Raw genomic sequence first — 14171 nt, 5'->3', positions numbered from 1 at the left:
TTTATGCTTCGCACTCATACCTCAGGAACAGTCACATTCTGTCACTACCCTATTCACGTATGTTTTGGAGCCTGAGATTGTCCACACAGTAGACCCAGGCTTCTCCACGTCAAAACTAAGCCTTTCGCAACCAGGGCTTATACTATCATGGCCTGAGAAATTCACCTGATTTATACTTTCAGTAATAGAGTAGTCACTATTTCACAGATATGCAATCTATAGTCCTTACCCTGCACATACTGGTATTACTGCCCAGAATGAGACAGCATTCCTATATCTACCTAGGGAAATTCTATATATTCATAAATGCTCTGCTCAAATGTCACTTTCTCTACAGAGTATTCTAGATTCCCTTCTCAGAAACGAATTCTTCCCTCTTTTATCCTGCCCATGTTACTTTCTCTAGATTTCTATTGTGCTATTTTTCACATTAAACATTATATTGCAATTAGTAGTATACCTATATCTCCCTCTTAAGTTTTGATATTTAAGCTCCTTGAGGGTAGGAGTCAGGGCATATATATTTATTTTATCACACAGAATACCTAAGAATATCAGGTTCTCAATGACTGTCAGCTGATTTGAACAATAAAAATGTTAGAGATAATAAAAGTTAAATAGCTGCATTATATTATCTCTAGTACATTGAATCTATACTCTGGAGACTACTACATTGCTGGCACACTTTGTATTCCTTAAATTATACTTTTGATTCTGAGGAGGTTCTTAGATAAACAGAAAAATATTCATTTTTTTTTCTTATGGAATAAATATAATACCTTTATCAGTGAGATTAATAATGTCATTTCAGATTTCAAAGAGTAACTTTAGAAATCTTGCCAAATCTATCATGTTTTCTTTTTTTTCATTGAGCTTAGAAATTAGGTTCTTCCTAAAGAAGCTGAAAGCAAATAACTTTTCCTTCCAGATAGATTTTAGAAATAAAACAAAATTCAGATAGCCAGACAAAACATACTGCTGGAAGAAGTTGATGAAATCCTGGAAAGGTTATTTCATTTTGGAGTTCAAATGGCAAATCAATTATTGTATTATGTGAATCCTAAATTGTCATTTGGCAGCAAACAAGAATCTTTTCAGGAAATAATATCCTTCATTTTCCTAAATGCCGGTTACCTCTGGGATTCAGCCTGAAGTCCCTACTTTTATCTTGCTCCCTGAGCAAGCCCCTCCCCCTTTCTTGTTCTAGGGCATGATAATGAAGCTATTCATTATGCCTTAAGGAAGCTCAGACTAGGAACACAAGCTATCATTAGTCTCCCCATTTCAGGATCATCCCCAATAAAATCTATAATCACCTGTGTTGTAGTTGAACCAGGTAAAGTAGGAATAATGGCTACTATACACCTGAAAATTATGATGCTCTTTGAGAAGACACATAAAGCACCTGCCTATTTTATTAACTTATTTTTCAAAGACTCCCTTTAGATTTCAGTGACTTTCCTAAAAGAGTGATTTGCTTTCAACGAAAAATTAAATAAATAAACTGTCCAACCCTTCTGGTTGCAAAGATAGGCTCTTTTACTGTAAATCAATGTGTTGTTGTCTTGTTTGCTCTGCCACAAGAAAGATGGACACAGCACAGAACCAATGGTGCTGCTTCCTTGCCTCATTTATCTTGTGGATCTGTTACCAGCGCAGCCCATCCTTAACCATTTCAGCTCCCTTTTGCTGCCATTGTTACAGGGGCTCCGAATACAGCTACTTGAAAATACAGAATAAAGTTCTTTTTTTCTTATTTTTCAGAATGTCAGATGCAAAAGATTGGATTATTATAGTTCTGTTTATGGCACTCTACCATTATTTGCCTGTGCCAAACTCTTTTCTTGCTATTGTTTTAGTTACATTCTAATTAATTAATTTCCTTTTGGCACCATTCCCCTCACTCACCTCTTCCCCATCCCTAGAGGCAACGATAGACAACTATTCTAACATGTTGGTCATATAGCTTTCTGTTTTCATGTGTTCTTGTTAAACATGCATTGCTATTTTGTGTGCATGAAATTTAAATTTACATAGATGCTATCACAGTAAAGATCTCGTTTTTATTAATTCACTCAGAATTACGCTTTTGAGATCTTGCCACGTTGTTGTGTGTACATTCACTTGTTGCATATACTGCTGTTTTGTATTGTACTGGTGGCATCTAGTTCCCACTAAAGAGTACTTTACTGACTCCAGTTCCCTGTCAACACAAGATATACTGCAGTACTCATGCTATTAGATTTTCTTCTGCATGAGAACATAGGATAAATTCCTTAGTATGAGATTGCCAGATCATAAGGCACACACACACACACACACACACACACACACACACACACAATTTATTAATAATTTAATTTATCAAAGATTCTGTGCATTTTTATTGAGTTAATTGTCTGATATTTTGTAGTTTATGTACCAAACTATTTTTTGTTGAAATTGTGAATAATGTACTTTCAAATCTATTTTCCTTTCTGATTTTATTTATTTAGGTCCTCTCTTCTTTATTTTCTTGATAAATCTGGTTAAAGGTTTATCAATTTTGTTTTTCCTTTCAAAGAACCAACTCTTGGTTTCACTGATCTTTTATGTTGTTTTTCCAGACTCTATTTCATTTATTTCCCTTTTGATCTTTATTATTTCCTATTTTCTACTCACTTTGAGTTTTGTCTGCTATTCTTTTTCTAGTTCTTTTAAGTGTGAGATTAGATTGTTTATTTGAGATTTTTCTTGTTTCTTGTGGTAGGCCTATATTGCTATGAATTTCCCTCTTAGGACTGCTTTTGCTGTGTTCCAGTGAGTTTGAATCACTGTGTTTTCATTTTCATTTGTCTCTTTTGATTTCTTCCTTGATTTCATTGTTAACTTACTCGTTGTTTAGTAGCATGTTATTGAGCCTCCATGTGTTTATGTATTTTCCAATTTTTCACTTGTATCGGTTTTCTAGTTTCATAACATTGTGGTCAAAGAAGATGCTTCTTATACTTTCAATTTTCTTAAATTTGTTGAGACTTATTTTGTGGCCTAACATGTGGACTGTTCTGGAAAATGTTCCATGTACACTCGAAAAGAATGTATATTCTGCTGCTTGGGGGTGAAACACTCTAAAAATATTAATTAAACCCATCTGGTCTAGTGTGTCATTTAAGGCTGCTCTTTCCTTGTTGATTTTCCGTCTGGAAGATCTGTCCATTGGTATCAGTGGGGTGTTAAAGTCTCCTACTATAAATGTATTACTGTCAATCTCTCCCTTTATGTCAGTCAATAATTGCTTTATATATGTAGATTCTTCTGTACATGTTTACTAGTGTTATGTCTTCTTGTAGTGATCCCTTTATCATTATGTAATGCTCTTCTTTGTCTTTTATTATAGCCTTTGTTTTAAAGTCTATTTTGTCTGGTACAAGTATTGCTACCACGGCTTTTTTTTTTTTTTTTCAGTTCCATTTGCATGAAATATCTTTTTTCATCCCTTTACTTTATGTCTGTGTGTGTCATTTGATCTAAAGTGAGTCTCTTGTAGACAGCATATGCATGGGTCTTGTTTTCTTACCCATTCGGTTACTCTATATCTTTGGTTGGAGCATTTAATCCATTTACATTTTAGGTGATTATTGATTGGTACATAGTTATTGCCTTTTCATTATTCTTATTTATGAGTTTTTTTTTTTTTCCTCTCCCTTCTTCTTTTTACAGAAGTTCCATTAACATTTCTTGTAATACTGGCTTGTTGGTGATGAATTCCTTTAGCTTTTTCCTGTCTGGGAAGCTTTTTATCTCACCTTTCATTTTGATAACCTTGCTGGGTAGAGTGTTTTTGGTTATAGGTTCTTGTTTTTCATTACTTTAAATATTTCTTGTCAGTCTGCAAAATTTCTGTTGAAAATCATCTGACATTTTTATGGGAGTACCGTTGTAAGTAACTAGTTGTATTTCTCACTGCTTTTAAGATTCTCTTTATCTTTAACCTTCCGCATTTTAATTATAATGTGTCTTGGTGTGGGTCTGTTTGGGTTCTTCTTGTTTGTGACTCTTTGTGCTTCCTGGACTTGTATGTCTAATTCCTTTGCCAGTTAGGGAAATTTTCTGTTATCATTTCTTCAGATAGGTTCTCAATTCCTTATTCTCTCTCTTCTCCTTCTGTTACCTCTCTGAAGTGAATATTGGTATGCTTGATGATCTCTTAAACTTTCTTCATTTAAAAAAAAATGTGGAATGCTTTACAAATTTGTATGTCATCCTTGCACGGTGGCTGTGCTAATTTTCTCTATCATTCCAATTTTAGTATATGTGATGAAATGAGCACTTAGGTCTGTTTTCTAGGTTATTTCTGGTACAGAGAAATATTATTGGTTTTGTTAATCTTGTATTCAGTTACTTTGCTGAAATTGTATTACTTCTAATAGTTCGTTGATTTTTTTTTTTCATTTAAAAGTAATGACAGTTTCATCAGCTTATGTCATTCCTTACATCTCACTTATTTTGTTTTTCTTTTAGTTCTGGCTAGACTCCCTGATATTGTATTAAAGAATAGTGCTGAAAGAGATATTCTTATTTTTACAAACAATATTTCTGCATTAAAAACATTTATAAAGTTTTTTTGTTATATAATCTTTACTAAGGGAAATTTTATTTTATTCCATATTTTCCATGGATTTGTGTTTTTTTATAATTATAAATTAGTATTGAATTTATCACATGCATTTTATGCCCCTATTTTGATAAATATGTATTTTCCTCTTTCGTTACTCTTATAGAAAATTCAATTGATACATATTTCTTCTGTTAAACTCTTCTTGAATTTTTGCAATAATTAATCTTGAACCTAATGTATTTAAATTTTTTTAATAAAATCTTAGTTTTGTTTAACATGTTTGCATTTGCATTTATAAGTAAAATGAAGCTATAACTTTATTTTCTTCTGTTTCCTTTATCTGGTCTTGGAATCAAAATTTCATCAGACAAAAGAGTAAGGCAATTCTAACTTCCTTTTTCCTTCTAATTTATGAAATAACAAATTATTATAAAATAATAATTTTATAAAATAACAAATAGCATAATTATTACTTAAAATGTCGGCAGAATTCTCTATAAAATTATAAGGGCTTAGGTTTCTGTGAGGGGACATATCATTCACTTTTGTTTGACTTATTTAAGGCTTTTTGGTTAATTTGATTTCACTGTTCTGGCTTCAATTTGGTTTATTTTTCTAATTATCTACTTGATCTGCTTTAAAAAATATATAATTGTTTATATTATTCTTTCATGCTTTTCATCATTTCAGGGAAGATATTTTACCACTTTCATTCTATGCTTCTATTTGTAATTTCTTTCATTTTTGATCACTTCTTTTCAGGAGTTTGTTATTTAAGTTTCCAAGGACCAATTACTCAGTTTGAAAATAGTCTTTTGTTGTCTATTCTCTGTTTTATTAATCTCATTGTCCTCTTTATTATTTCCCTTTTTCTTGGTTCTTTGAGTTTGCGCTGTTACTCACTTTCCATTTGCTAATTTACTGATAAATTTATTTGGAGATGAACTGTTGTTCTAATTACTGCTTTCACATAATTTTTATCTCAGTTTTTCCCTTTTAGTGTTTTCATTAATATTTAGCCCTAAGCATTTTTTAGTTTTTTAAATAATTTCCTCTTTAATACAATGATAATTAAGTAAAATATTATTTAGTTTTCAATTATGTGGCTTTGTTGTTAAAATTTTAATGTTATTGAATTACAGTCAGAGAAGATAGTTTGCATGACACTGATCCCTTGGAATAAAATAAAGCTTTCTCTATAGCTTAATAGGCAAACTTTTAAAAGATGTTCTATGTGTGTGAATAATATAAGTGTATTTTCTGTTTTTTGGTTGTAAAATTTTATTTTATCCAACTACCTGGCTAATTAATTAATTTGTTCAGTTCTTTAATATTACTATTTATTTTTAGTAAGCTTCATCTATGGATTTTGAAGAAGATATTAAAATTTAAATTTACTATAATGAGATTTATCAGTTCCTGCCTGCAATTGTCAGTTGTTTCACAGTTTAAAATTGTGTTGTTATATACATGTAGGCTCATAAGAGTTATATCTTTCACTTTACCAGTTTATAACTTTCCTTTATGCCTTTTATAATACTTTTTCTTTTTCAACTATTAATGTTTCTACTCAAAACTCTTCAGTTCATGTTTACCTGACATGTTGTTTTCCAAATTTGCATTTTCAACCTGTCTTTTCCTTTTCATTTTTAGTTTGTCTCTTGCAGAAAACATATCTTAGAGTCTTTAAGAAAAAAAAAAAAAAACCTGATTCTCTGTCTTTTAATTTACAATTATGAACCCTTTACATTAAAAAGAATAGGCTTAAGACATGTTTTTATTGTAGTTGTCCTTAATTTAAACTCCATACTCATGTTTGTTTACATATATCAATTCTTTATAAATTTATGAATGCTTTCATATCCTTCTCCATAAAAATACATTTTAGCATATTCTCTTGTCCATTTAGATTCTGTCTACTTTTGATATTTATGATATTATGATCTAGAATATTGACTCTGAGTGTTTAAAAATTCATATTACTTTTCAAAAAAAATCTCAGCTTTCTTTGACAACAATATTTATATGGAATTTAATGATATTTTATTATCCTTATTTCTTATATCTCTTATAACAATCTCCAGCTTTTATTACCCTTCTTATTTCATTATTTTCTCTAAGAACATATTTAAAGTGGATTGTTTTGTGGCAAATCTTTTGAAGACTTATTTGCCATAATAGATTGTATTAGAACTCCCATTTCAACAATAATTTGGTTGCACATCAAGTTCTAGTTTCATAATTGTTTTACTGTAAAATATTACCCCATTGTGTTTTTAATATAGAATTCCTGTTAAAATGTATGATGTCCGTATGATTCTCCTTTTTAGATGATCTGGTCTCTTTTGAACTTTAAAAATTTATACTTTATTTAATATCATTGCATTATTTCTGAATGTAGAGCTTTCTTGTGGCGCTCTGAGTAGTTTCAAAGTCAAGTCTTTCATCCTTCTTCAATTCTGGGAATTTCTTGAAATATTTTATCCTATTCATTTTTTTATTATCCTTCTGGGACATCTAATTTCTAGATTTGACAATTCCATGTATATCTTCCATGTCTCTTTTTAATTTTTTTTTAATTTTTCCTGCCAGCAGGGAGAATTTCCCAATTTGATATTCTGACTTGATAGTTTGTTCTACCTATAGGTTCATTATAGCTTTTTGTTTTCACTTATTGTGTTCTGTAATTTTTCTTCTATTTTTTTTATGCTTAATACTACCACAGAGTTATTTTTTAAAAGTAACATTTTTTCCATTTTATATATTATATACAAATAAATTATATAAATAATGTATACATTATATATAAATTATATGGCTAATATCTTTCCTTATCTTTTAAGTATATTTACCATACTTCAGTATATTTCTCCTTGTGTGTTTGGGGAGGTGGAGGAATGAGATTTAGCACAGAGAAATACAAACACCACAGAAACTATTGCTGAAGAGGATTAGTGGACATTTTTTCCTGTTCAAAATGTCCATGGAAACATTTGGTCTACACCAAAATGTCCTTGAAATTGGTCCTATTTAAAAGATTCGTGAACGAATGTAGTCCATGTCAACCGGTCCTGGATATTTGGTCCTGTCAAAAATGTCCATGCTTAGAAAATGTCCCTGGGTCCAAACAGTCCATGATGTTTATTTATACTTTTGGTTTATAGGATAAATATATAAAAAAACACTATCGTGTTTTATTGGTCCACTAGTTGTGTCATGGCTGTATTGCCAACAGTCCTTTTTGCCTCAGTGGACCAAATATCAAGGACCTTCTGGAGTGGACACAACATCTCACTGGATGTTTTGGATGGGACCAAATATCCTACAAGACTGAAGAGTCCATTTAGCAATTTTTGTTTTGCTAATAATTCTTAAAAATAAGCAGCATATAGAAGAGGCAGTATACTTAGGTTGTCCTACCAAACCTGGATTGCTGGTGGTGGAGAGGGTGGAATTGGAGTTAATATGAAGTTAGTAGTGAAAGTCTGAGAGTAGCTGGTCAGCCAGCATCAGTTAAGATCAACTCTACATCCCAGTAGGGTTTCTAAGCTGTCCAGATGATACACCACCATTGATTCTCCCCAGGCCAACAAGGCAGATACAAGAGCAGAAAATTTTAAAAAGATATAATTTTGTATAATGAGATGAGCCTCAGAGAAAGTAAACTATTAAAAAACTTTAGAAATCATGGTCATCAAAAGCCTCTCTGCTAAGACCATGCCACCCTGAACAAGCCCAATCCCTTCTGATCTCAGAAGCTAAGCAGGGTCGGGCCTGGTTAGTACTTGGATGGGAGACCACAGAGGAAGACCAGGTGCTGTAGGCTTTAAAAAAAAAAAAAAAAAAGCCTCTCTGAGGAGGTGACACTTGAAATGAGGCCACAATAAAAAGAGAATTCCAACAATGTGAATATCTTGAAAGAATGTGTCCCAAGCTAAAGGAAGAACAAGTGTGAAGTCCCTGAGATGAGAAGAAACTGGGAACACTGAGAGTAAGCAGGAAATTTTTAGATGAGTTTTAGAGATATGTGAAACCAAGACTAGGTATGGTTTTAAATGCCAAGGCATAGAGTTTCAGTTTTACTAAAAGTACAAATTGAAGCCACTGAAGGGTGTTAGGAGGTCTTAGCAAACCACAACTATATCTGAACTAGGGCAATTACAGTGAAGTTGGAAGAAAGGGCAGCAGTTTAAAATATAACTGGTGAATATAGCTGCTAGCATAAAATATTCATTTGCATCATCTTCAATGATTTTTTTCAACTTCACTTTATTCTAGAAAATTAAATCAATGTCTTCAACATTTCAGAATGCTGATGTTTCATCTAGATATTCTTTTATTATTGTCTTCATGTCAATCTTTATCTTTCTAAAATCTTTATATATCGCATCAACCCGATGGTAAATGATTTATAATGAATTCTCAATATTTCTCAACTTAATGTATGCATTCAGGCATAGAACATAAATGTTTTAAGCAGGTAAAAGAATGAATTTCTTCAAGTTTAGAAGGCTCTTTCTTTATTCATTGTAGAACTCCTTATAGTTTACATAGTCACATGGTTTTCATTATTGCTATCAATCCTATACCACCTTTCTGGAGTCTACTTCACGTCAAACAATGGAAATGCTTTTTTTTCCACAGCCCAAGGCATAAGACAGATTTTATATCACGTAATTCTTTTGATGAAAGAATGATGGCAAATTGCATAATTAAATGTGTATCAGACATCATTGCTCCTAAAATCAGAAACCACACTATCACAGAGAATCCCCTAAGGGCAGTTTCTCAAGTTCTGTGGGCTAGTCAATGATGAGGGTCATTTTCCATAATGAATAAAATTAAATAACCATTCTGGTGTTCTTTCCAAAACAGAGTCATGCTCCATTATGGTGACGTGCTATTTCTACTATTAATAGCTAACAACTTTTAAATCCAGCCATTTTGTTAAAATAATTTGAAGTTCTTCACTGAGTATCATAATATACAAAACATGGAACTATCCTGTACATATTTTTTTATCTCCTGCTTTTTAAAACATAAGAATGTATTGAATTTTAAAATTTCAATGAATAGTTCTTAAAGTATTAATTTAAATGATAATAATAATAGCTTTTGGACTTTTTTCCTAAGTCCTTTACATTTATTTATTTATTTAAGTCTCACAACTTTATAATGTAGGTATTATTTCTATATCCAAAGCCACATGGTTAAAACAGCCAAATTAGTTAACATTTACAAAGTGCTTATAATGTGCTAGTCACTGTGATAATTGCTTAATATAAATTATTTACTTATTTTTTCTGAGAATTCTATAAATTTGTTAAATGGGAAAACTGTTCATGGATGCAAAGTAACTTCACCAAGCTAATTAGTGGAGCCATAATTCAAACCCATTTTTTTTTTCCTTAAAAAAAACCATTATAGTTAATGTTACTAGATTCCTCCTATCATTTCAGGCTTCAGACACCAGAAGCTCTGTTCTTATCAGAAGCCAAGGTGTAATTTACTATCCAATAGAGTTTTCTGGAATATGAAAAATCAGCATCGTCAACCTAAAAAATAAGCATAGGAATTTCCAGATGATTTTGCATTTGCCTGCCTCCCACAGTCATTTTCCTCCCTTTCCTGCCCTGTGACTAGGAGTTACCCACCTGGTTTCTCCCTCATGTTGGCCAATGAAAGGTACAATAGAAGATGGGGAAGGGAGGGAAGAAAATCAAAGGATCTGTGTGCTCTCCCTTTCTTGGTGCCAGGTTTCTGGCAATAGCTGTGTGTTTCTACCTTTAGAGCTGCTGCCCTGGGGGCTCCTCCAAATTGCCTTTGCCACTAATCTCAGGAAATGCCTTCTCTTTACCTTATCCTTTCTGCTAGAGTAACAACTTCCTATTGTTAGTAGTCTCTGGAAGCCTCATCATCCCTTTTAATGCTGCTCATCCCTTCTGAAAAGAGTGGTTTATTTATTTATATGAACCTTCAAAGATGAGTGGTTTCCTACAAGAGCCCTGACTGATTAAAAAAAAAAAAAAGACAAATTAGATTTATCGTGAATTATATTTTCCATAGAAGAGATGATGAAGGCAGGATATTTTGAGAATGATGCTTGGAAGTTGTAATGGCAGCCAAAATAAGAAGTATCTGGTTGTGTAGAGAGAACAAGGAAAACTCTCAGCCAGGTTCACTTATCAGCAAAAGTATTCCCATTGCATGGAAGTTTCAATTTCACTGGGAACTGTCAATCATGATCTAGCCACTATAAAAATGTGGTACTGAGAAAATGGAAATATTGAGTAAAAAAGATGCTATGAGATACTCTATAGAGACATTCCTACTCTTTGAGCCAGAGGAAGTGATGAATCTTGCAATAGAGTTGGGAGAGATGGACTACGAAATTACAGATCCTACTTTACCCCACTGGCTAGCAGCCCTGAAAACCTATTACATGCTCATGTAGCACTATGCTGTTGCTGTAGTAAGGGAAAACAAAACTGCCATTTTTATTTAAACTCTGAGGAGAACTTAATCTAACAGTTATTGGGGTTTCCTCTGTAAGCAACAAGTTTGGGAATTTATACCTTTTTGTTCTGAAAAAACTTTCTCTGATAATTGATTATATTAAACAAAGTATTTTTCTTTCTACTTGGGTTTGATTTTTATATACCCTCATAGCTTTATGCAACAACAGAAAATTGTTGGGTTGAGTCCTGTAGTGCCATGAATATACTAAGCTCTTTGATTCTTATGTGATTTTGCTTAAACTTATGGAAATATCCTAGTCCCTTCATTTTACCCCAGACAATCTATCTAGCCAGTGCCTACATTCTTTTAAAATACTGTTTAATAACTAACTCTGGCATAAAATTATTCCTGACACTCCCCTTTCCAATCTCCCCAGGTAAAAATTCATCACTTTTTCTGTTGCTACCGGCCATTGTACAAAACCCCTTAAAAGAGGCAAAAACTACCTCCGTCTTTTTAGATTTTCAGCTGGGACTCTTCAACAAAGACAGATTAAGAAGAGAAAAAAAAAGAAGAAAAAAACAGTTTATTAATGTTCAGCACACATCATGCAGGAGAAATCTAAACCAAGAGTAATTCAAAATGGTGGCTTAGAATTCCAGCTTATATAGCATCTTCCAACAAAGAACAATAAATTTAGAGGGAAATGACAGGACAAAGTAAAGTAGTGTTAGACTTCCAAGGGCAGCAAACTGTGGGAAGGCAAATGTGTGGGAGGAAACCAGTGGAGTAAGTTTTGCTTGCAGATTCCTCTCTGACATCTCTAGGCTCCTAAGAGTCTGTCTCCAGTGGAAGGAGAATTTATACTCTGCCCTTAGTCAGAAAAGAAGAGCTTTTTCTATGTTTACTGTTTTTTAACTGCCTTCAGCTCAAAATAATTTTTATATTAAAGAGATATATTGGGCTGACATTCTGGTTTTCTTCACCCCTTTCACAAGTTTTTTTAAAAACCAATCTCTCTCATCTACCAGATTATAAGCTTCCTGAGGTCAGGTTTGTGTCTCATTTGTTTCCTTAACATCTAATGTAGTACCCATTCAGAATCCGGGGATAGTAGTGATTCCTGAATGGATAAATAAATATCTTTGTAGTCAAACATATGAAATGAAAAACAAGTAAGTTTTTGGTTCAACTTTTTAAGATTTTAAACAGTTACGTCCTTTCTAATATTATAGAGAAATCTTTTAAGAATAATTGAAGCAGATACTCCTAATTGCCTACCTAATATCTACTTTTCCTTTACTCATTAAGTTTTAGAGGGAAGCAATATGTTACATTTAAAATATTCCTCAGACACCCTTGAAACTAAAGGTCATCATGTTTTCCAGATTTAGCTAATGTAATACAAGTGCAGGTCTTCCTGGGAAAATAGGGCTTTCTATACACACGCACACACACACACACAGTTAGTGCACATTTTCGCTACTCCATATGCATTCTTATTCTTCATTAAACATAGATATGATGCTCAGAAGTATAATAGCTTTTCTATCTTCTGTGTCTAGAGATAGAAATAGCCTGGGTCTTTGTGCCTCTGTCTTACATGGCTTTTGATTTTATCCTTTGTTACGTGAGATTAAAAAAATTTATATCCTTACTTGTCTGAGCCATTGTTTGTCAGATTTCTGTAATATGCGGCTAAATACAATCCTGAATGACTCAACAATGTGTGTCCAGGTATCTTCCGTTAAATTTTCACTTATCACAGATTCTGTGTACAGAAAAAAGATGCAGGAGGCTAACACAGATCCCCAGTTAATCTAAAATAATTTCAAGTGTTGATTCAATTGCTCCCCCTTTTAAAAAACATCATGCCTGAATGATCCTATTACTTTTTTAGATAACCTTTAAGTACAGGCCCCTTTAGGAAGGGATGAGAGCTTTAAAGCTTGACCTTGAGAGACACATGATTCTAGTATCTCAGTGCTATCAGAACAGAAGTGCTCAGGGTAACTGCAAGAAAACTAAAAGCATAGTCTGTGGAAAACATGCCCTAATGTTGAGTGAATCACTTTTAAATAAATTTACATATTTAGAAAATTTATTTGATTACCTAGATGGTATATATAATGGGCCAATAAGCCATCCTGGCCTTCACTTTTGTTATTAGGATGCTTAGTTTCAATTCCCAAAGAGAATGTTACCAGGATTAGAACTATTATGAAAACATACCCTATGAAAATGATTAAGGAAAAGACACACTGTCCCTTTTCCTAGTGTGGAAGTTCATGGTCTCTGTCAAGTACTTTGCCTAGAGGCTATTCAAAGAAGCTTTCTTAGGTAAAAATTGGTTTTCTTTGTAGGAACTCTTATAGTCTACTTCTTTGAAGAAGTAAGTAGTCTTTCCTCTTATCAATTATGAAGTGAGAAAACTTCATAATTGTCGACAGCTCTCCTCCTTTTCTTCTTGATTCATTTTCACGTTTGTGCCTATGAATCTCCTTTTTCAGAATCCTAGTCTCCTAGTTCTTTGTCATAGAAGTAACCTAAATAATTAGCTAAAGCAAATTACTCTAGTGCCTAGACTAAGTGTTTATTAATACAGCTAGAAAATGCCATCTAGGCAGGCTTGTTTACACCTTCGCATGGGAGTTTGCCCTCATTCTTGGTTTCTGTGTTCATGGATCTTATAGAACAGTGGCTCCCTCTGCGTCGCTCATCTTTTACTTTCCAACTTCTTCAATCTGTATTATGCAATGCTAATAGTCGACTGGCCTGAAGTTCATTTTGGGTATGGAGAAAGTAGAATAAGCAGATTCATATTTAAATCTCATTAGCCTTAGGTGAGGTGTCCTTTCATATGTATCCCTGATTTATAACAAAGATGAACAATAAATAGTCACATAAAATCCACTTTGGGAAAGCCAATAGCAAGGACATTTTCCATTAAATCATTACAATAGTTGTGGTGGGTTGCCGATAGCATTGTCTATCCCTCCTTCCTTTTTTTCCAACAGAAATCAGTTTCGTTCAGCCCTTTTCCATGGAGTATACAAAAATCGGAGAGTCTCATGTCTCCTCCTTTTCCAGGGACTTGAAGCTATAAGAAAAAAGT

General features: G+C 32.9%; 1 long non-coding RNA gene, 1 other non-coding gene and 1 pseudogene across 2 annotated transcripts in view; 2 read left to right on the top strand and 1 right to left on the bottom strand.

The window, feature by feature from the left end:
- The window catches only part of LOC118609393, a 164960-nt gene that overhangs the window by 130512 nt on the left and 20277 nt on the right, over positions 1 to 14171 (top strand). The gene's annotated exons all lie outside the window — the stretch shown is intronic.
- On the bottom strand, positions 4208 to 4309 carry LOC118609460. The gene has a single exon (XR_004953442.1). It is a non-coding gene; the product is annotated as a U6 spliceosomal RNA (small nuclear RNA).
- On the top strand, positions 8305 to 8423 carry LOC118609735 (annotated as a pseudogene).

The sequence above is a fragment of the Rousettus aegyptiacus genome, unplaced genomic scaffold (genome assembly GCF_014176215.1).
Source record: "Rousettus aegyptiacus isolate mRouAeg1 unplaced genomic scaffold, mRouAeg1.p scaffold_m13_p_11, whole genome shotgun sequence".
Lineage (NCBI taxonomy): Eukaryota > Metazoa > Chordata > Mammalia > Chiroptera > Pteropodidae > Rousettus > Rousettus aegyptiacus.
The sequence above is the reverse complement of the archived record's forward strand: the minus strand, read 5'-3'. Positions and strand labels throughout refer to the sequence as shown.